General features: G+C 39.3%; 1 protein-coding gene across 4 annotated transcripts in view; it reads left to right on the top strand.

Annotated features, from left to right (window-relative positions):
• The first annotated feature begins 8,526 nt into the window (after window positions 1-8,526).
• Window positions 8,527-23,337, top strand: part of LOC137281907 (sodium-coupled monocarboxylate transporter 1-like) — a 64,292-nt gene continuing 49,481 nt past the window's right edge. The window contains exon 1 of one of the 4 annotated variants that reach the window (XM_067813624.1): window positions 8,527-8,577. The gene's annotated coding sequence lies outside the window, so the exon portion shown is untranslated. Of the gene's footprint in view, window positions 8,578-8,798; window positions 9,004-21,744; window positions 21,867-23,337 lie in introns of those variants that run through there. The other 3 variants (XM_067813623.1, XM_067813621.1, XM_067813622.1) reach the window with 3 other exon arrangements.

Below are 23,337 nucleotides of genomic sequence, written 5' to 3'. Positions count from 1 at the left end.
CAAATGCGGGTGCTTACGACCGGATGCCATCATTTAACACCATTCACATGCAAGCAATAACAGCTTCCACCCGTTAAGTGTTTGTTTAGACTTGATCTTTAACTCATGCGTGGTTTGTACAGGAGATTAGGTAGTCATGATGGATGATTGTAGTGATGTATATGGTAATTGCGCAGACTGGCGCTCATGATATCAATCACGGGATTCTCCTGTCCTGACTTCATTATTTACAGACTGACGTTGAGTAGATGTGACGTAGCTGAATGTCAATAAACGAACAAAAAACCGAGTTCGTTATTCCAGAGGTTAAATTTCTCTTTACAGTGATTATTTACGGCCTGTAAATTTATCTTGAATATTACTGCAGGGCAACCTCAAATCTGAAACCTTTCTGTATTGGAATTTTCAAAAACGTATGTATATCATAGTTGTATATGAACCTCTTAGTTCGTATGCCACTTAACTGAAACAATAGTAAAGAGATCGTAGATGTATTAGCATCATCACTTTGGGGTGGAACATCAAACTGCGATCATAAAACAGAGCTGTGTGTTGCGATGTTACTAAAGGGTTTGATGAAGAACTGTATATGGTTCATGAACACCAAAAATATAATATCTACGGGAAGCTATTAAATTGGTTTAATAGTTAAGTAAATAATAAAGCTTAGGAAGCGGGTATTGGGTCGGTGTGTTTCAAGGATCAGATTAGCGACCATTGATATGTTCCGTTTACACTATGCTGAGGACCCGTGAAGGTCTACCCGGGGTAGGATAGGCCTTCAGCAACCCATGCTTGACATAAAAAGCGACTATGCTTGTCGTAAGAGGCGACTAACGGGATCGAGTGGTCAGGTTCGCTGACTTGGTTGACACATGTCATCGGTTCCCAATTGTGCAGATCGATGCTCATGTTGTTGATCACTGGATTGTCTGGTCCAGACTCGATTATTTACAGACCGCCGCCATATAGCTGGAATATTGTGTGCCGTAAAACTAAACTCACTCACTCACTCACTATGTTGAGATCGTTGGAAGACGCCGTTTAGCTGACGACATAAAAAGCTATAAAAATACAAACATAGGGATGAAATGTCCTTGTTTAATCCATATGCAAAATATACAGGCATACATTCAATTTTACATTCTACAAACATCAAACTTGTGATTATACACATCAGCATATATCATTTGACTTAGATATAGCATTTCTCTTTTCGACTTTCACTGAAAGAAACTCAATCTAGTTTCCCTTCAACCAGTGAGTTAAGCACAATCCAGAATGGGTTCAGAAACCCTGTTTTCCCATTGGTTGTGATTTAGGCTTCTCATTTCCGCGGGTGCTGGCAACGTAGAGTTTACCAACAAACTCTGCTGTGACGCCGCCGAGTCAGGTAAGCGCAAGAACTGTACACATGTGTTATAATATCTCTGTTATTATTGACGTTTACACATAGTTGAGAATATGTTTCATCAATTTCATGAAGGTTTAACATTTAGAATTATTGTTTAGCCAAGTGATAATAATTAGCATGTCACTTCGACGCTGGTATGTGGCAAAATGATCACGAGGTTCATGTTATTATTATCAGACTGTATGAGAAAAGAATATTTAGCTACAGTGTAAAAGTAATGAATAGAGTGTAGGTGGCAGTTAATGTTGTCCAGCTGGGTCTCAAAATACTAGTATCTTTAAACATTTGGCAAACTTGGGGAGGGAAAGTGGGAGTGGCAGGTCAGGCCCGATTCAGTTAGAACTTGGGATGTTTACACTTGGTTATATAAGGGAAGATTATTTTACGATATAGCATTGTTGTAGGTTTTCATGCATGTAATTTATGGAAACTGAATACAGTTGTGATGTTCAGTAACATAACAGCAAAGTAATACAGTTTTTTTAATATGATATGATAGACACACTGGAGCCCAACACTAATCCTAATTCTAGCCCTAACCCTAAACCTTTGTTTATCAGAGGAAAAAAGTATTAGTGGAATACGCTAAACATGGTGGTACAATGGTTATTAAGTGGTGAACGAAATCTATAATCGCACCGATATACTATTATGTAATGATGGTATGATTCCGCGTGCACATAATGCAATTCGTTCATAAATAACCGGAAATGATCACATTCAGCTGCGCTTGCACAGGTCTCCAAGGCAGTAATAATTAGTTTTAATTATAATGTCGATATTATATATGAACAAAGTCAAACAGCGTCAAGTCGAAAGTACGGTTGTGGCGAAGTAAAAGCCTGGTCCCTTGGTATTCCTTATGTTTAGCATTGTGCAGTTACGTCAAGCTTCGGATAACTTGAACAAACAGTCCCCTTACATATCGTATCATAAGGACAGATTTTCTATATTCCCGCTTGCGAAAACGCTCGTGTTTTGCCATATTAATTCTCTTGTCTCAAAGTATTAAACTATAGGTTATATTTTCCTGCCGAATGATTTAAATGATGGTGCAACTGTAAACTGTCCGATGAATGATAGTTAAATGGCATGTCGAGCTCTTGGAGGCGGCAAAAAATTATTCTTGACAATGCATATCTGCCTTGTGGCACAATACAAAATCTTTACAGTTCGATCGATGTATCTTAATTAAACACCTCACAAACAGCTGGGGAAGGTTCATCGACCCCTTTGAATCAATACATACAATATCCACACATGTACTTTACACAAGAGAAGACAAAGTATATTTATGATAAAGGTCCGAGGGCCATGTACATTACATAATAAACAATAAATACACACATCGTGATGGTGATTACAAAGCTGTACAGATGAAGGGTAAGCATCACGATAGTGTGGAACGTACTGATAAAGATTCTTTAGCACATTTTGAAACCTAAATTAAGTTTATGAATCTCCGAATTGAGTAAACACATGTTTTACGAAAAGCACGATTTATGGATGTGTCTTTTTTTTAAAACTGTATGCATGGAAAACACTTCTCACTTAAATATTAAATTAAAATAACTAGCATATTTAAACTTTCTAAATAATAGACTCTTTTCTACCAATCCGTTACTAGGAGAGTTTAGATTAGTATTGTTTTACGCCGAACTCGGCAATATTCTTTCTCCTTCATCACGTGAACTCATCATTTCATCATTTTTCATAAATACTTTTGAACTGATTAAATATGTAAATTTGATAATTTGGGAAAGATAAATGGAAAACTGAAAAGGAGCCCACGTGAGAAGGGAGAATCAGAATCTGATGGAACCTAGACTTGCTCCTCTTAGGGTTTAAGCACTGGAAGGGGTGCTGGACAGTAGGGAAAATCGTGTGGTTTCAGGAATGTGAGAGTCAGGCAAACTTGTTGATGTAGGGCAGTACTGTAAACAGCTAGGCCAATAATTGTACGGGGTTATCATCTTCTCCCGTGGAGATGCCACATCTCAGGTTACTTGTTCGACCCACTACCCCGCGCCAGCTGCCGGGACTACATGGACGATACATCACTGCATCTTCTGTTGTTGTTGGTGGCGGCGTTGTTGTTGTTGTTGGTGTTGGTGTTAACACTAACGCGTAGTCACTGAATAGTATGATTGTGAGGGAACACCTGATTCCTGTTATACTGAAAAGTACAACCCCACTGTACTGTGTGACGGGAACCTGAGGAAATCTTGCTTCATTTCGGACTCAGTAGTGCAGAAAGGACAGGGCACAAGGGAAAATAACCCAGTTTAGTGACTGTGAGATTGAGTAGACGTTTTTTAGATGCACACGCTGCTGGATTTACATTTTACACTTGTCAGAGGAGTGCACACTGTGCATGGTCTAGACATCTAGTTGCGTAACGTGTTTTTAGCGGAAGTCTCGACACGGTTAACGAGAGTTGTGTGGGAAATAGTTGCCACATATAGCAAGCTTGTTGGGCTGGCTATAACTGAAGGCCCACAAAATAATTCACCAGCCCGCAATTTGAATGTATAGACTGGTTTCTAACATTAGGATTATTTTTTGTCTGGCCATCTATCATGATAGTGGAGAGAGTTGCAAAGAGTGATATACCAGCCACATGAAGAAACTGTACATTGTCAAAATATCACCCTAGTTGATAAGTACGATACCAATGTCAAAAACGTACATATAAACTTTAATTGTGGGATCATGATGCCGGGACAATTTCAGTTGATGTCAATCACTATGACGTCACGAGTCCCCTGGCGGTACAGGGGTCAAACCACCATGTCACAAGCTCAATAACGGGTATGTCCACCATCGGCATTGAGAACAGCAGTGCATCGACGACGCATAGAGTCCAGCAAACGTGCAAGGAAGGCTTGTGGGATGTCAGGCCAGATTCTTTCAAGTTCTGTTGCAATGTCAAGGACGTTATCCGGCGGATGAGGAAGACGGTGTAAACTTCGACCCATCTCGACCCAAACATGTTTTATCGGGGAGAGATCCGATGAATTTGCAGGCCAAGGCAGTAAGTCAAGGTTGTCCCGAACTTGACCGATCGATCATTTGTGTTCTGGTGGCGTCTCCCCAGTGCAGAAATAGTGTTCTGGTGGCAGTGAAAATGTGCAGTCACTTGTCGTAGAGACATTCCCCCAAGGATCATCCCAGTGGCCTCATGACTTTGTGCAGACGTTAGCGTTGACATGCTATGCGTCGAAATAGCAGTTTAATTTATTGAACGATCGCAAGGTCAGGGAATGAGCTGTCCAAAGTGACAGTAGTAAGTGGCTCTCATTTGCTCTGTTTGTCTTTCACGGAATACACGTGCAACAACGTATTGCACGTCTCAAGGACGAAACCACTGACGTCACTGAGCGTGGCACGTGCATGCATGTTGGATACATGTCACTAATGTGTCTACACAGGTTTGATAAATTTAGAATTTAAATTTTTGTATGCACAGTTTCTTTATGTGCCTAGTATATATCTACAAAATGACCCCATGATAATTTACTAATCAGTATCGGGACAGTGACTGTGGAGATTTACTGACCAGACTGGAATTTTACTAGCCTCGGGCAAGCGGACTAGTAGCTATTTCGCACACTGATTAGGGTACACTTGCATTGTCTCATTTTTGCACATTCTCCCTGTAACAGACTATCGTACTTTAACTGGCGTGTCCCCTTGGATCTTTTAAGGACTGTACAGCCAAGTGCTTAGCATTCAGAACACACATGGAGCATGGCTACTGGGAGAGGACACATAATATTTTATCTAGACCTCCTGTTGTCGAGCGTCGATTTTATTTTTCTGGAAACCGTGATGTATATGGGTTAGATCGCGGATACTGGCAAAACGACTGTTTGTCGTCATTAAACAGTGAGGTTTTACTTTTATGCAGCTTTTAGCAACATCACCGCTGGGGACACCCGAAATGGGCTTCACCCATTGCACACGTGTGGGATCTTTGGCGTGGCGAATGAAAGCTTTAACAAGGCTACCCCACCGCCCATCGTATCGAACAACCACAAACATAGAGTTCATTTTGGACATCAGGTTTAGATGTTCCCATGACAAGACATGACAAGTCAAAACGTCAGTACAGGTTCGGACAGCTACCCAGTGTGCGAGAATGAATCAACTCCTATTCACATCTAGTCCATTCAGTCTCTGTCAGTATCTACGTGTGACCTTCCCTGTTTCATGAGGTCGTTCCTTGTTATACTCTCACTGACCGAGGTCAAGTGATCAAACCCCATTGAGAAAATACTAAACGTTTCTTAGCATACAATTAATATACACAGTTGTCCAGCTGTGTGGAAACTACCTGACCATGGTTGGAAACAGTTTAAGCTAGCTACTGCTCGATAAACAACGTGCTTAACCTCTTACTGCCCATTGTCCAGGTATCAATAATGTGGCTTGTAATGTCCATTTGTGTTTTTATTTACCCATAACGTTGCACAGTGTATGTATGTGTAATCTAAACATATGTTGAAATAAATTCTGAACAGTGACATGCCCTCATTTTCAGGAAATAATAAAATATGCACATCTTCGGTTATAAAGTGCTGATTGTCTAGACAGCGTACAGTAACGGCGATATGGTGTAAGTGTCAACTTGTTTTGGACGAACACGATCTTTCGCAACATATTTGACTACTCCTTCATCGGGTGAATAAAAAAGAGGAAGCACATAGGGCTATGTAAGTAGTGAGTGAGTATAGCTTTACGTCGCGTTTAGCAATATTACAACACGGGATATAATACCCTTAAAAAACAACAGTAATATGTTAGTGGGAAGCCAGGATTTAATTAGCAATGAATATGTGAGGTGGGTGAAAAAAATGGAAGCCAGGTATTGTTAATCCAGGCATGGAACATGAAATGTCAGTGGTGGCACTAAACACTCAAACAGGCATGTCGTTAAACATTGTATCCAAATATATCCTGATATCCTGGATATGCACAAACACATAATGTTTAGTCCATGTTACAGTTTACAGAAATAATAGCGAACCTGGGGTACAACAATATGGTTATGATATGATTTTGTCCATTACACATGTCACAAAACAGCACGGAGTGTGACAAGGCGATATACTATCTCACTGTGGAAGTCGCGGTGGCTGAGCGGGCTAGGCGGCTGACTTTGTGTGCTGGCGATTAGGTGCCTGACTCTGAGGGTGCGGGTTCGAATCCCGGATGGGACTCAACCGAAAAAAGTACTAGAATTTGTACTTTACTAAGAAAGTGAAATCCCAAATATGACTATCTCACTGGCTCTTCAACACAACCACACTCGTGTCCTCGTGTCAATAAAAGTCTCCCTTTCGACACTACATAGTCATACATGAAATAATGGGGGCTTCAGTGGAGCAACTACGTTTTTCCTTAGGTCACAGTCAAACTTAAATTCTCTCGTGGGATTCAAAACATTTTTTTCGAAGATCTGCGAGCATCCCAGTGGTGGACGTTCAACATGAATCGACCTGTGCCTCATCAAGTTAGTCTGTCTCACGAGTCCTTCAACCATATTTTTTCCTCACTGTATATATATATATATATGTGTGTGTGCGTGTGTGTGTGTGTGTGTGTGTGTGTGTGTGTGTGTGTGTGTGTGTGTGTGTGTGTGTGTGTGTGTGTGTGTGTGTGTTATATATAACAACTAAACGTTATTTTACCATTCGGTTGTAAGAATTGGATGGCTGGAAATCGGCTTCCCTCCACTTTCTCTCACCCACAGAGGAGAGTATTCATTCAAACATGACGCGTTTAGTTTAACTATCCCCAACAAACCCTTACATAAGCATAAGCTTTTCGACTGCCAGCCTTCCTATCTACAAACTACTCCGGCAGTCTGTTTATTAGTCGTCACGGCCCACTAGTCACAAGATATATTATTATCTGCATTATGGTGTTAACTGAAAAAGGGCCGTTACGTAACGCTGCGGGCGCAGAGGGAGAGATATGACATTACTAGTATGTCAAACTGCCCCGTCACCGGCCTTGTAAATTGTGATGTTTCAAATGGAGGTTAGTCTGACATACAGACTCCGGAATGAATACATTCAAGAAATTCCGGTTAAGTGTAGAATGTGTCTGCATTACCAGTTTCTCTAAATGAAGAAAGTCTCTGGGTTTATTTTATTTTATGATTATGTTTGTGAATTTCACTATGTTCTTTTCAGATTCTAGACGTTAGCTAAATAGTCTAACAGGCTGTATGCCTGCCATTCGTGGTACAGTTGCGTATACCGTGTTTTGTTCTCAGCTGTCATATACCTTGCACATTTCACTTAATGTCATCATTAGCATCGAAAGATCATACGCTTAACATATTTCAAGTCTGAATTTAATGACTGAATTAGAATTGTTATCAAAACTTCATTATTCTCTTATGCGATGGTGCAGTTCAGTTGACTGTACAGTTGTGCAAGTCCTGACACGCCCTGTTCAGTGTACTTATAATGTCTCTATTCCACTGGGCGGAGATCCATCAGTGACCCTCAAGATATATGCCGAGCTCAGTTTCCACGCTTGAGCGGGCACAATCATGATGAAAACATTTCTCCAGATGTATGCAATTACACTTGAATTACGCTGAACATACAATCAGCGTACGCCTTATGCGACTATGATACGATGCACGGCTACTCTAGGTACGATCTGAACGCCTGATCTGACTGTGAACAAGTCCCGACGTTCATCGATTCAACACGCTGAGTTGACGCTCTGATCGCGTTCTCATCAGACCCCTGTTGTGACGATAAACATCCGATTACAGCCGATCCGATGACGTTAGATATATGCCCAGGGAAATCCGTTGCCATTCTATTCACGCTTTAGCTGATCAATCCCCGATTAATATTCGATGATGTCACGCTAAATTCGGATAATATTCCTGAAAATTCGGATATAAAAGTCCCGTTTGCACCAGCTCTTCATTTCTCCATTCACGGTTGCAACTGAAAACTTGGATCCCTAGCTTTTGGAACCATTGCACATTCTCCAGGACCAGTCTCAAATGAACCAGAGACAAATAGTGATACAGCTACGAATGTTGAATGGAAGACGAAGAAGAGAATTTGGGGTGCGTCCGTGACTGGCTCAAGAGCGAAGATTACTGTTTGGGCACTATGATAGGCTGAAGCGTGAGTTTAATTCTCAATCAAGTGCCGATTTTCTTAGATCGTGACAAGTTTTTGAAGCGGTTCAAAGATTGCCCCCGCTCTCCCTAATGACAGAAATCTAAAACCAAACCATTGAGGAGGTGTCCCCCAGCTGTGAGACACATTAATCAATGCTTGAATGAAGATATATAGGTGGCGCTTCCACATCCCTACAACGAAAGTGGGAACGGCCCAGTTGCTCAAGAATACACACAGGAGGCATGGTTCAGTAATGAGTTACTTAACGCAGAAGATATTGTGCGTCGAAGAGCATTTTTTGTTTTCAAAAATGAATATCGATAGATACAGATTAATGAAATAGATTATCAAAGATATGGAGCGGCCTGGCCGACATCGATACTTGCTGGAGACCTGACATATAATGGTGAACGAAAAGTGCAGTCAAAGGTTAGTAAATATATTTGTATAGATTATAGTTAAAACAGTTGTTGCAATCTGATTTTATGATTTACGATGACTTAAGTAGATACCCCATTAGTATATCCGTAAACATAAGAATTAGATCAAACTGGAATACAATGGTATATTGTAATGGCAAAGCGAGTACCAGTTTATAATGTTATGCACAATTTATATTCTTCAAATGTTTACTTTAATTTTCCGTTGTTATCAGGTGCCAAGCGCATCATATCAATTGTATTTTACAACCTTATTTGTTACTATTAACTTATTACTATAAGTTCTGGTTAACTAAATTTGAACTTCAAACCACTGGTTGCCCATTGAAACAGGACGTCGTTACGATATTGAAGGAAGAATACGCTCATTTTTCACATCCTCTATGTGTGATGAACTCCACATTATATTTTAAATGTCACTAAATGTCATTAAACATCAATTTCATTTTCTGTAGACATCCATTATATATATACATATTTCATTTTAATAGCAAACATGTCCTCGTCACGATATGGCTGAAATACTGCGGATGTGACGTTTAACATTAACTCACTCACTGTAAACATGATATGTTTTATTATGGATTAATATGCTGTGTATTCTCTGTGATATTCTAGAATAAAATGTGTGTACTGTTCTGTTCACAAGGTTCAATTACACAGCTAAACCCAAATGTAGCTACGGTAATTCCATTAATCAGATAGGGGAGTAAGGTGTGTTTTATTTGTTAAAATTACCTGCTCCACTGTATCACAACTTTGAGTCTCACAACTGGGAGTTCTCACAACTGGGAGTAGACAAATGCCGATGTCAAAAGATCAGTTAACGACTTGTGCCGTTTAGGATTCTCGCCTATTTCGAAAGAAAATTAAGTCGGGATTTGATAGGTGCCCAGTCAAATGGGGGTTTTAATGTTAGTTAAAAAGCTTGATGTTGTGGCGCTGGGGAAGAGGATGGTAACATGCGATGAAGTTTTTTGAGTATGACTAATATCTCTCATTTATCCAATTACGAGCGCACTTGAATATATACTGAGAGAAACAAATAAAGGGTCATCGGAAAACTCTTATGTTCCTTTGACATTTTCCAGTTTTCATCACCAACTTTGAATAGCACTGTTGTAATGACAACTTGAAAATATTGAAGGAACGCTATAATTTTCCTGGTATCCTTGATCTATTTCCCTCAATATACATCTTTATTGCAGGTTCCAACTTGCATATTCTCCTTTCTGTTGCTTTATTCACATCACTAATTCTCATTAATGTATGCCCATGAAAGTATAAGAGGCAAATATCTTAAACATTTTTATCAGCTCTGTAAATTGCACTTACATCTATGTGTACGGAAAAGATACTTTTATATGATGTAGATGTCTGTATCATCCACGTGGATGTTAAAAAAATCAGACTGTGAATAGAATACGCTTCCATACATTGCGAGATGTATTCAGTACGGGAAGACCAGCTTCTACAGACTCTTTTCTTTGTTGATTGGCGAAATGGAACCAAAACCAGCATTGTTAAGAGTACCGATATTACATAAATATCAACAGACCCGTGAAGGTCTACCCGGGGTAGAATAGGCCTTCAGCAAACCATGCTTGCCATAAAAGGCGACTGTGCTTGTCGTAAGAGGCGACTAACGGAATCGTGTGACCAGGCTCGCTGACTTGGTTGGCACATGTCATCGGTTCCGAATTGCGCAGGTCGATGCTCATTTTGCTGATCACCGGATTGTCTGGTCCAGAATCGACTATTTAGAGACCACCGCCATATAACTGGAATATATGTGGGTGCGGCGTAAAACTCACTCAGCCACTCTGTGTATGAATGAGACCTTAATTCTTAAGTGGGAAGATTGTGTACATGTGCAAACTTAGTGTCGTCGCTGTATGCCTGAACTAACACCGATGCACGTCAAATGTAGGTCACTCACTCACTATTGTTACAAATACTTTACTTTCGTTTTGTGTTGATATTATGCTATGTTTCCAGCCTATCACCAACTGACTATATTTGATGTGACGTCGTAATTACCGCTTGTTCAGCTTCACCTGAGTTGCTCTACATATACATGACCCGGGAGATCAAATGGCACATACCGCTGATTGAGTTAACTTTACCAAACAGGGGAGCAAAGAACTTTATAAATGTTGCTTTCGTGCCAACTATGCATAAATCGGAAACATTAAACCATCTGTAGCTTCCTCTTTAAAGAATATTAGGACATTGCTGATAATTTTCCGACACTGAGATGTCGGTGTCCTCACATAAGAACTACATCCCATGAGAATTAGGAGTACATCCCATGAGAGTTAGAAGTACATCCCATGAGAGTTAGAAGTACATCCCATGAGAGTTAGAACTACATCCCATGAGAGTTAGAAGTACATCCCATGAGAGTTAGAACTACATCCCATGAGAGTTAGAACTTAGAACAACACTTCTTATGGTCCATGCACATTTCAACTACCTGCTGTCACCTGCGTCTGCGTAGTAGATCTGCCCAACAGAAAACAATTAAATGTCATAAATACAATATAGTATCTAGGCACATCTATATTTCATCTATTCATCCTCATGAAAGTGCTCGGAGGTATTCATCGGGTAATCTAGAAGAGTGATTTAAACAGTATTATATTATCCGAAAGACATGTCATGTACATTAATAAAGGAAAAATGATCAGCAAACAGGCTACATCAGCCTATGTAAATGCTTCCCCTAAAACATAATCCTACAAAGAACAAATACATAAATACATATATGAATGTATTTGTGGGAATAAAGAATTCAATAATAGCATATGGTACCACACTTTATGCAAAACGGTTGGTATCATTTAATTAATTTTAGAATGATTTTATTGTCAATTCGTGTTCATACTGTGACAAAGATTCATCGCCGCTTGTAAACGTATAGTATTTTGAAAGAGGTATTTAATATCAAATCTAAATGTGTCATATAGAGGACACTGAAGCAAATAATTGAAAGCACCCTTTCGTGTGTTTCCACAAAAACAGGTGCGGCTGTCTGACAAACATCCATCAAACAAGTGAGAGGTAAGATCACCGCAGCCCAGGGGCAAACGACAGAGAAGAATTTGACCACGAGCTTGGCTATTTTATTTCTCTGAATTCAAGAATATTCATTAGCTACAATATACCCTTCTTTCTTAAGTCCTCCACTTTCTGGTTATTAGAATACCTGTACAACATAATATACTGGTCAGTTAGACTGTATCAAGATACTTAGCAGCTGTTCTTCTGAGAGACCTGATAGGCTGTGCTCTTTACATTCCATGGGGGGGCCTCAACTCAGGTAATTAATCCCTAATTAATCCCTAATTAATCCCTGTGGTTAGTTTGTGATGTAGTTCAAATGAGATGTAGTTCTTATGAGAGTCTTGTCTCGGGTGTTCGTAGGTGTTAACAATCAACTGGCAAAGGTGCACCCCTTTACAATAATAGACTCTACCAGTTGTGAGGAGGTGACGTAATGCATTAGTATTCACTTGGTCAGGTCAAGTTAAACAAGTTGTAAATGAACAGTTCGTGTTCCCTTGCTCTACTAGCTAATGAAATACCAAGCACGTTAGTATTGTAATTAGATTTTATCTGAATCACGTCAGTTCACGTTTGACATCGCGCAGAATTCCCCTCATCACCCTATCATCCTCCATTGGAATTTCGCACTTAGCAAATGGTGCCAACATCGAATGTTCAGTTTTGAATTCTCAGGAAGCGCCGACAGAATGAACCAGGTGAAATCCTCTTTATAGCGTAACAGAAAATGTTTCTTTCTTAAGTAAGTGAAATCTGCTCAGGAAAGCTAGTTTTTATCCCAAGGGGTGTCCAGTTTCGCTCAGCATCGTTAGCCTGCCTTCGTGAAGTCATTTCCATGATTCGGTGAACCAAAGTAAAGGATGTTTCTTTCCGTTCAACGAAGCGTATCTGAGAGGAACACGCTCCCCTGTTACTTTTAAATGCTCTATGGAAAAAAACGAAGAAAGTTTGAAAGACTCACAAGGATTGAATCTAATTGCTGGTGAAGTCTGATTCAGATACATAACGCCAAGTAGTTTACATAGCTGACATTCACTAACGCAGCCAGAACGTAGTGTAAGTCTCTATGGAACTTTTTTTCTCCGCCACCATTTGCCTCGGGGCATAATAGTTAATTATAAATTCCCATTGGGCTAGCGTTTCTTTCAGTATGCTACTGTCGTTCTCATGCCATTGACAATTTCAAGATTTTGATCAAAACACGGTTGTACCTCCTCCAACAAGACATATGACGTGCTAATGCCATTCAGGAAATGAAAATACTTACAAACGTGACACTATGGGTTTTTTTCGTCTTTTAAATAGTTATGATGGAACATCAATCTTCTGGTAAGGGGGCGATTTATTGTAAGTGCTCCTAACCGCTATGCATCAACAAAACTTATCGTTGAAATACGTGTAGTATAATGTCGTACCCGACGGCGCTGGTGCTTAACGAACCACGTCTGCGTCGGGACACAGTCATAACAGTCGATAGAACATTACACAACCACGCGTACACCTGTTGCTCATCGTCCGGCATTTAGCTGTCATGCTCAATCAGTTATGGCTGATATACATGTATATTCAACATTACATTTATGCACCAAACTTAAAACTGCTTTCTGCTTAGAAAGTTACCTTGTAAACACAAAATCAAAAGAAGCAAAGCGCAGGATTACGTTGCTTAGACGTGGTGAATTACCTATCTACAAGAATATTGGTTGATATGATGGTATTCCTCGTCGATTTCGCTTTTGTCATATATGTCATTCAGAGTATATAGAAGATGAATTTCACTTCCTTTATAAATGTCCATTGTATAATGATATGAGAGTTAAACACTTTGATAATATCCCTTTGTACATAAATGAAGACATCATGATCTATAATCTCCAAAGTAAGAATCAGTCTGTTTTGATGTCCATTTCAAATTTTGTGAAAGAAGCCTTAAACACGAAACAGATCTGTGACATAATTACAAGCATGCAACTCTAAGCATCATTTTGTGTATAGTATTCTGTACGTGGGCCAGCGGCCTTATTACTGAATAAAGGAATGGGCGAATGGATATTTAGCTACTTGCAGTGCACTGCAGCATGTTTTGGATGACTCAAACCGAAATCATAATCTAAACAGAAAAATCTAAAGCAAAAGAAACTAAATAAATTAAATGAATAAACTGAATTTCATTATTTCATACGATCATTGACAATCACGATCACTGACTGCCCATCAAGTGACTTATCAAAACGTCCTGGCACATCTTACCGACGAGACTGATCTTACCGACGAGACCGATCTTACCGACGAGACTGCTCTTACCGACGAGACTGATCTTACCGACGAGACTGATCTCACTAACGTGACGTATCTTTCCGATGTGACGCATCTCACTAAGGTGACGTATCTCTCCGATGTGATACATCTCACTAAGGTGACGTATCTCTCCAATGTGACGCATCTCACTAATGTGACGTATCTTTCCGATGTGACGTATCTTACTAACGTGACAGATCTCACTAGGGTGACGTATCTTTCCGATGTGACGCATCTCACTAACATGATGTACCTTTCCGATGTGACGCATCTCACTGACGTGATGCATCTCACTAACGTGAGGTATCTTTCCTATGTGATGGAAAACGTCCTGACACATCTTACCGACGTGACGGATCTAACTGACGAGACACATCTCACCAGTGTGACGCATCTCACTAAGGTGACGTATCTTGCCGATGTGATGTATCTCACTAACGTTACGTAACTTTCCGATGTGACGCATCTCATTAAGGTGACGTATCTTTCCAATGTATCTCTCCGATGTGACACATCTCACTAACGTGACGTATCTTTCCGATGTGACACATCTCACTAAGGTGACGTATCTCTCCGATGTGATGCATCTCACTAAGGTGACGTATCTCTCCGATGTGACGCATCTCACTAACGTGACGTATCTTTCCGATGTGACGTATCTTACTAACCCGACGGATCTCACTAACGTGACGTATCTTTCCGATGTGACGCATCTTACTAACTTGATTTATCTTTCCGATATTCGAAATATGTCGAATATTAACAGGGGGTGCACGGGAAAAAACAAGGCATCACCTAGCCCGGGCAATTAGATGCGATCAGTGCCCCTTTAAGTGAAGTGTTGGGACGACGTCTCTTTGTAAATGTAACAAATGGTGCGAGCTGGCGTTTGGTTAGCTTATTTATGTCGGATATTTCACTCTATAGGTTCATCGGGGAGCCAGCATGTGTGACAAATGTGATGAACCTATAAATTTGTTATTGTATGAAGGCATATCATACTTGTATAGCCTTGTGACCTTTCACACAACGCCTAACGCACTGTGGTCACACGTGTAATATTTCATGTCTGTTCCATTTGAGGTCGGTGGCCTTCGGAATCTTCAGTAATCCCCTGATGGGACCTCGTGTGAATATGTTTAGAAACCAGCCATCCAGTTTATGTTAAATCTGGTTTAACGTGGGGGTTGCGAACGAGTGCAAAAATGACGTTGTTTATTGGTTAACTTGGCTTAAATTCATTTAGCTGTATATAAAGTTAAAATGCCTTTATCTATCAAAAACAGGTAATTAACCAATCTTGAAATTTAGAACAACAGTCCACATCGTACCAGATGACACCGGACGTTGGTCTAATATCAAAAGTATCTTGATGAACGTTATCTCTAAATACAGTTTCACCTCCAAATAAAAAATTTAAGCTAGCATACCAAGTTTACCCTGTGACTCAAATGAAACACAGAATCTTTGTTCTTTCCCTTAATATAGGTTTCGACATCAAGAATGTCAGTCATGAACAAGAAATCGTTTCTCTCACATGGAAGCTGCTCACAATGTACGAGTACATGAAAATCATAATCATAGGTATATTTGTTGTATAAATTACATTCGTCACATTCTATTTCGTCACGTGATGACATTTATTACTTATTGTGAAGACAGTTAGATTTATAATTGGGATGTACGTATGCAATATGATCGTTTAACATGGAACGGATCCGTGCACAAACCGTCACGCTTGTATTAACTGAGATTTACGTAAACCATCTTCATGGTCATGTACATGCACCTACACTTTTTCGCCTTTCGTACTTTGGAGGGAATGCACCACTCTCTTGATATATTTTCTATGTGTACATGTAAATTATGTTTGTAGCGTACTAATAGTGGGTCATCACAGATTGAAGAGGGGTTGGTAGAAGTGTTTATTGCTGCAAAAACAATATGTTTTTGGTATAATTATTACAAGAGATTTCGCATAGATATCCCAAAAAGATATCGTTTACATTTAGTTTTGTTGGTGCAACCAATAAGTGTTCACAATCCCAAATTTGCAGTAGAAAGATTTGTTGATGATCTTTTATCAGGCCCCTGCATGCACAACAGACGCAACGTATGGTTGTGTAAATTCAAGTGCATCGTTTTGATGACCTCTAGTGTTAGGTAATATTTCACTGTCACAGAGACTAGTTTTAAGCATCATTGCATCATTTTGACATATGTGAATATGTGGAGGTGGGAGTGATGAAGTCCCACAGATCTTAGGGAATTTATGTCTTGCTATCTGACAATACCTATCGATTCTTGTTTTGTTCAGAGATTATCCGTTAGGGGAACATCTCCATATTCAGCTGATTTGGGTTGGGGAAGAGGCGTATCACCAAGGCGGTAATGAAGGTGCACTTTCCCTTGCTGAGACAGCTGTAGTGCTTTTAGTTGGATTGAAGGTCAGACGCCACTTCGAGGCATATGACGAAACGATGTCTAATGATGATTGCAAACCTTTGGGTGATTCAATAAGCAGGGTATCGTCAGCAAGTAGGACTCCGGGAACATGCATACCGTATACACAAATACCACAACTGGCTTCTCAGAGAGAAGTGATAAAGTCATTTATATAAATAAGGAAGATCCAAGCGGAAATAACTTTTCATTGACTAACACCTTGCTTGACACAAAATGTTTGATCTCTCACGCCAATAACAAACAAAAAATTCCCTATGATTATAACAGCGACATAAAAGATCGTAGCTATTACTGTTTATACCAGTTTCATGTAATTTATGAGATAATCCATCGTGCCAGATTCTGTCAAAGGCCTTTTCGCTGTCAAGAAAGGGGAACATGATGTGTTGAGTTGTAATCCTATCAGGACCAGGTGATTTGTTCTTACACAGAGATGTAATGGCAAGTTTAAGTTCACTGAAAGAGAATTCCCTTTTCAGTTCTTCAACATAGTCGTGATGGGAGTTCAGATACTAGTATGTGATCGCTATAGTCAGAATCCAATTTCCCTGACTCAAGTAGCTGAGATGTATCTGAGCTATATTTCCCCCGAGTTCTACAAATGTCAAGGAGTCATTAGTAACAGTTGCTCTCTGTCATCAAACATTTAAGTTTACATTCATTTCAGCTGAAAAATCTATTTCTTCCAGCATTGAGTTTTTCTTTCTAGGAGTCGACGAAAGTTACGTTTTCCCTCTTTATAGAATGAGCGTGATTGAGATGTTGGATCACGAAGTTTATCATTGTTATCATTCGTGTTGAGCAACGCGCATGCATGCGGTAGTGAGCAACATCTAACTCGTGTGATTTCCAAAATGGTTTTAAGTATGCTTTATAACTGCGATGCGGTATGGTGTTAACACCTGCATGTAATAAGGCAGTGGTGATAATATGACATGTATCAATAGTGTCTTCCTGATGATAGGATAATGATACTGTATGCGATATGATGATGCTAGCTGGCTATAGGATTTTCACCAGCTGTTCTCCATTTGGGAATACCGTTATATTCTCCACTGCTGTACTGTTTACCTACGGGCAAGTCGATGGATATTAGGCAGGGTAGGTGGTCGGAAACACTACAGGACATGCATCAATGATTTGAACATCACTTATATATCGTCTTATGCATGAGGAGACAAGTATGTAGTCAATGATGCTTTTATGCAAGCTGTCCTTGGATCTACAGGTACTACTATGTGGTGGTATGTTAGATCAGGGATAACCTACAGCAGGGATAGGTCACTCGCTTGCTTTCTTTACCATTTGTACTAATCAACGTCTGTCTCGTCATGCTCTAGCGCACACAGTGACGTGGCTCGTTTCCAGCGCTACTTCAGCTGTGTTTAACAGAACTTCAGCCAGTTTACTGTATCAGTCGGAATTTTACAATGAATGAATGAATTATAGTAAGATTTAAGAGCACAAATTAATGAAAGAGTAAATGAATGAAAGAAAGAAACACAATAAAAGAAAGAAGTACATGTGTGAATGAATGAAAGAATAAATGATACACCACGGCTTTCCCTCCCAAAACATGTTAAAGAACGCAAAAGTCTCGCGAGAACACATGTGTTAACGCCAGCTGTCCTTTTCAAATCTACTTTGAGACATTTTTGTTTACATTAATGATTAATTCAGAGATCGTATTGCATGTGGGGAATGGAATGGACATTGACAGAATGTAAACTGACACTGTCACACATTCTTCAAAATCAGAAAGTGTAAACCTGTCACAAAGCGTCTTAAACACCTTTCCAGTTTTGTCAAATAATAAGATCAACACGAAAGAAAGAAGTTATGGAACTATAACCGTCAAGCATCACAAGCATCAATGACGGATCAGATCAGATCGGCGATATTTTCACACACCTCAAATACACCCTAAAATTTTGTTTTAGATTATGACACTATCACCATTACTTCGAACACAACTCACCTGAACGTATATTCCCCTCATGAGAATTAAAGGTGTATGTGAAAGATGTTTTTGAAGTAATAACTAGAAACACACAAACAATGGCGAGCAGTATTTCCATGGCGGATCAGATCAGATCAGCGACATGTCACATATTTCACACACACCAAACACACCGTAACATTCTTTTTTGAAATTATTAAAATATCACTATTACTTGCAAATACATTTCACCCCATAGTATATTCCCCTCATAAGAATTAAAGGTACATGTGAAAGACGTTTTTGAAGAAATAACTTGAAACACTCAAACAACGGCGGATCAGAACAGATCGGCGATATGTCCTATTTTTCACACACCTCAGTCACACCCTAGCAATTTTTGTAAGTCACAAAACTATTACTATTACTTGCTTACTATTACTATTACTATTACTTCAGATAAAGGTATATTTCCCTTCTAAAAATTAAACGAATGTGTGAAAGAAGTTTTTATCGGTACAATTTAGTCTATCTTCGGGGTGAGTCGAGAATAGAGGCCAGTGAGCTGTAACATACCGACTTGGAACCTTACTACAAATCTACTGTCCTAACACGGACACTAATACCAATTATTTGACTTAAGCTGAAGTGACAGAGTAGTTAACTGATCTTCTACATGTAGGATTTCAGTTGTTACAACACGCAGCGAATTTAATCAGCTGCTGAAAATAAACCGGGCTCAATCTTAAACTACGCTGCCACCATATTGGCTACACTGGTTACGTAACGACCCGAGACATACGTTCAAGGGCTTTTCGGGGAGTTTCTTCTCCCTCTGTATATAGTCTCCCTGGTTAAATATGGTTGTTCTTTAAGCGTTTACGAGATTTCTCTCTAATAACGTACTTTTTAAAAAAAATCGCATCTCTTTGTGATAACAGAGATTTACATACATCGGAGTTTAGGTCACCAAGTATAATTGATGTACTTACCTCTTAGACAAGTAATCATACCTTGTTGTATATTTCAGTGCCAGCATCAGTAGGCTGCATGTAATACATTGGTTGAAGGTAAACAGCAAGCAATTACATAACTATCGCCGTGGCCTTGTCGGACAAGTTTAGCTGCTATTGCGTAATAAGAGTGGAGTGTTAGAGACACAGCGTAGGTATTTACTAAAATAGCACGACCATGAGATCCACGAGAACTCGACGAGTTAACTTTCATACAGTTAAATGTTACCACATTCACGTTACATAGTGAGTCTAGATGATGTAACTTGTCTGGGGGAGGCCAGTGTTCATATAAGGACACTATATCTACATTCTGGGATATTTTCTGATTGATGTAGTCAGTACCACCGCGTACATTGCATGTTAATAATGAGATAGGTATGATAACAGACTATAGGAGAGTTTGAACATGAAAGTTAAAAGTTCTGTCACTGTATTGTCCTATTCATGGTATGTAGTCTCTCACACGGATTCCTGGGAGCCAGAAATCTCTGACACGTGACATGTAGTCTTCATACCCACAAAGGGCAAGATTCACTGGCACTGTATAGGTGTCAGGATAGTTGTTAAGAAAAGTTCTCTTCATCTTTTGAAAATTATGTGAATATTATAAATCCCAAATGGAAAGATGTGTTGGTTGCGTGGGTAATATTTTTATAGAACGCATAAAACTGATTTTATAGATATTGATCCAATTTTATCTGCATCCCTTTGGTTTGACCATCAATTCCAAAATAGTAATTTTATCATAACACATTGGGGTCTCAAAGGTATTCACTCTGTAAGAGACTTGTGTAATGATCATTTGGTCAGTTAATGAACTGTAGAGAAATTACAAAATCAAAGGCACAGTTCTTGATTATTATCAAATTCTTTCAAGTATACCAAGAAAATGGAAAGATATTATTAGACATATTTTATTGATTGTTCATAATCATTATCTCAACACATCACTGACAGGTGTACTTTCAGCACCAAAGAGATCCAGATATTTCTATGATAAGCTTATATGTATTGAAAACTTTACATGTGACAAATGGCAACAACCCTCGGACATTATAATCCTATGGAGATTAAAAAATAAAGATGATGTGCAAAAGATACTAACCTAATTGACTTTCAATTTAAATTTATTCAATGTATTATATATAGACGGTTGCGGTGGAGATCTTAATTGAGGTTCCACCATTCTTTGTGTCGGTTAGTTGAGGTGGAATAACATAACTTACAGGTGTCCTGTGGTATATCCAGATCCTCAAAGAGTGTGGATTACTTGTAAATCTCAAGAAACATTCTCTCAAAGTACAATGGTTGTAGCCTTGTTGTGTCACTCTTCGTTTATTACTCCAATTTATGATAACATGGCGGCGTAGCGTTCAAACTATGGATCAGTCTCCCTTGTAGGAGCAGGTTTGAAGTATGCGCATTGAAACCAAAGTCCAAATCGTTCTTCTTATGACTGTCACATTTCTCATGACAAGCCCCAACCCCTATCTCTCTGCTCCCAGAATACAATAACTACTCCCTATGTAAAGTAAAACATATTTAATAATCTGAAAAGATGGAACTGTTACATTAACACGAAACATGTTTAGACAAAAATATAACAGTCCCCCAACCAGTATCACTAACCGATATCATTAACGGCGTTAAGATCCCATGGAATAAGTGCAGAAGACTATTAAAAGTAGGTTTTGTTTCCAAATATTTATGAGCGACAAGAATGAATGAGAGACATACATCATGTACTGCCACAGACTAGTGTTGAAACATTAACAATACATGAATTTACATGTCAATTACCACTGAAACCGAATGTCCTTACATATCTAAGAGATCACTCTCAAACAGAACCGAGCGGAACAACCTTATATCACCGTCACGCAAACCCGAGTTTCCAAAGCCCTTGTGAACTTTTTGTTGCGAGGAGGTAGTGTTGCTATTAGCTGCAGACGTTAGAGGACGCCCACATTCCGTTTCAACTAACGTGAGTGATCGGTACGCAGACGGTACCAGTCTTCGTTGTGAAAACCTGAAGGTAAATGCAAGATTGCTCTTTATTCATTTCGGGTAAGGTTATGTTTTATTTCAGTTATCTATCATTTAGGACACGATTAGGTCACTGAAACGAAAGTATATCTTCTATGTGATATATCAGATATATCTTCGTCATATTACATAATTAGAAGTTGGCTAACCAACAAGGCACTAATCTCGCGCTTCCTTTTAGGAGACAAGAAATGCTGGAATTCAAGAAATCTTTAGAGAATATACTCTAAATATTTTATAAATAGATCCACAAACTGCATTGTACGTTCATTTAACAAATTAATTACTTTGCCACATATTTTTAGGAGATATGTAACAGCGTTACACAAACATGTACCTTGCGTGGCATTGGAGCAATCTCCGGCTAAAACATTTTACAGAGGTGTGCACAATTCCCTGCACATGATGTCTGTTCGTGAACGGCTGGTTGGAAGATAGATTTACTTTACTGTCGCACAAGGACCTTGTTTTTTATCATTTCCGGTCACTTGTCCATGTTACGTAAAATGTCCGGTCACTGTTATATAACATTTACGCAGTGGTATACAAGAATTTAAGTCAGTGTTCAGTGTTTTTAGGACCTTTTTTATCATTTCCGGTCACTTGTCCATGTTACGTAAGATGTCCGGTCACTATTATATAACATTTACGCAGTGGTATAGAAGAATTTAGGTCAATGCTCGGTGTTTCAGGACCTTTTTTATCATTTCCGGTCACTTGCCCATGTTACGTAAGATGTCCGGTCACTGTTACATAACATTTACGCAGTGGTATAGAAGAATTTAGGTCAATGCTCGGTGTTTCAGTGTTTTTTATCATTTCCGGTTACTTGTCAATGTTACGTAAGATGTCCGGTCACTCTTATATGACATTTACGCAGTGCCATACAACAGTTTAGGTCTTTGGTCAAAGCAGAGGTATATCTCTTCTTGCTGACATGGCTGTCAGAGCAACAGTCTCAGTCTTATCGGTTGTGTTTTATTGTGTTATATCATGCTAGCATTCCAGGATATGCTTTATGTGTTATATAAATAGATCTGCAGACTGCCGAGTACAACATATTTCGCGTTTATTCAATTACTTAGCGAGAGATCTTTTGACGCACATTTAAAGGGACACTGATGCGGAGCAATTTCCGTGGACTGGCGTGTCACTCCCAAGCATCAGACGTTCCAATTGTCAGACGGCTCAATCATTAGACAAATCAGTCCAATGTGACCAGTGTAACTGCCTGGCCTTACCTACTAATTAATGAACTGCTCCAAACTCTGGGCAGGGTGAGTAGGCTGATTCCTGCTACTCAAATTTGTTAACTGAAACAGATGAAACTCTTTTGTTTTTGTTGTTGTTGCCGCTGCTTTTGATCAGTATGTGGTGAGGCATGTGATTTTGTAGAAGTTTGTTCACCTATATGGAATACAGGAAGTATTTAGAATGCAGTAAACATTATTAAATGAGATATAACTGTTTTGTATATACTTGAGTAAGTGGT

Source organism: Haliotis asinina, chromosome 4 (genome assembly GCF_037392515.1).
Source record: "Haliotis asinina isolate JCU_RB_2024 chromosome 4, JCU_Hal_asi_v2, whole genome shotgun sequence".
NCBI lineage: Eukaryota > Metazoa > Mollusca > Gastropoda > Lepetellida > Haliotidae > Haliotis > Haliotis asinina.
Note: the sequence above shows the minus strand (reverse complement) of the source record. Positions and strands in the feature narration are given on the sequence as shown.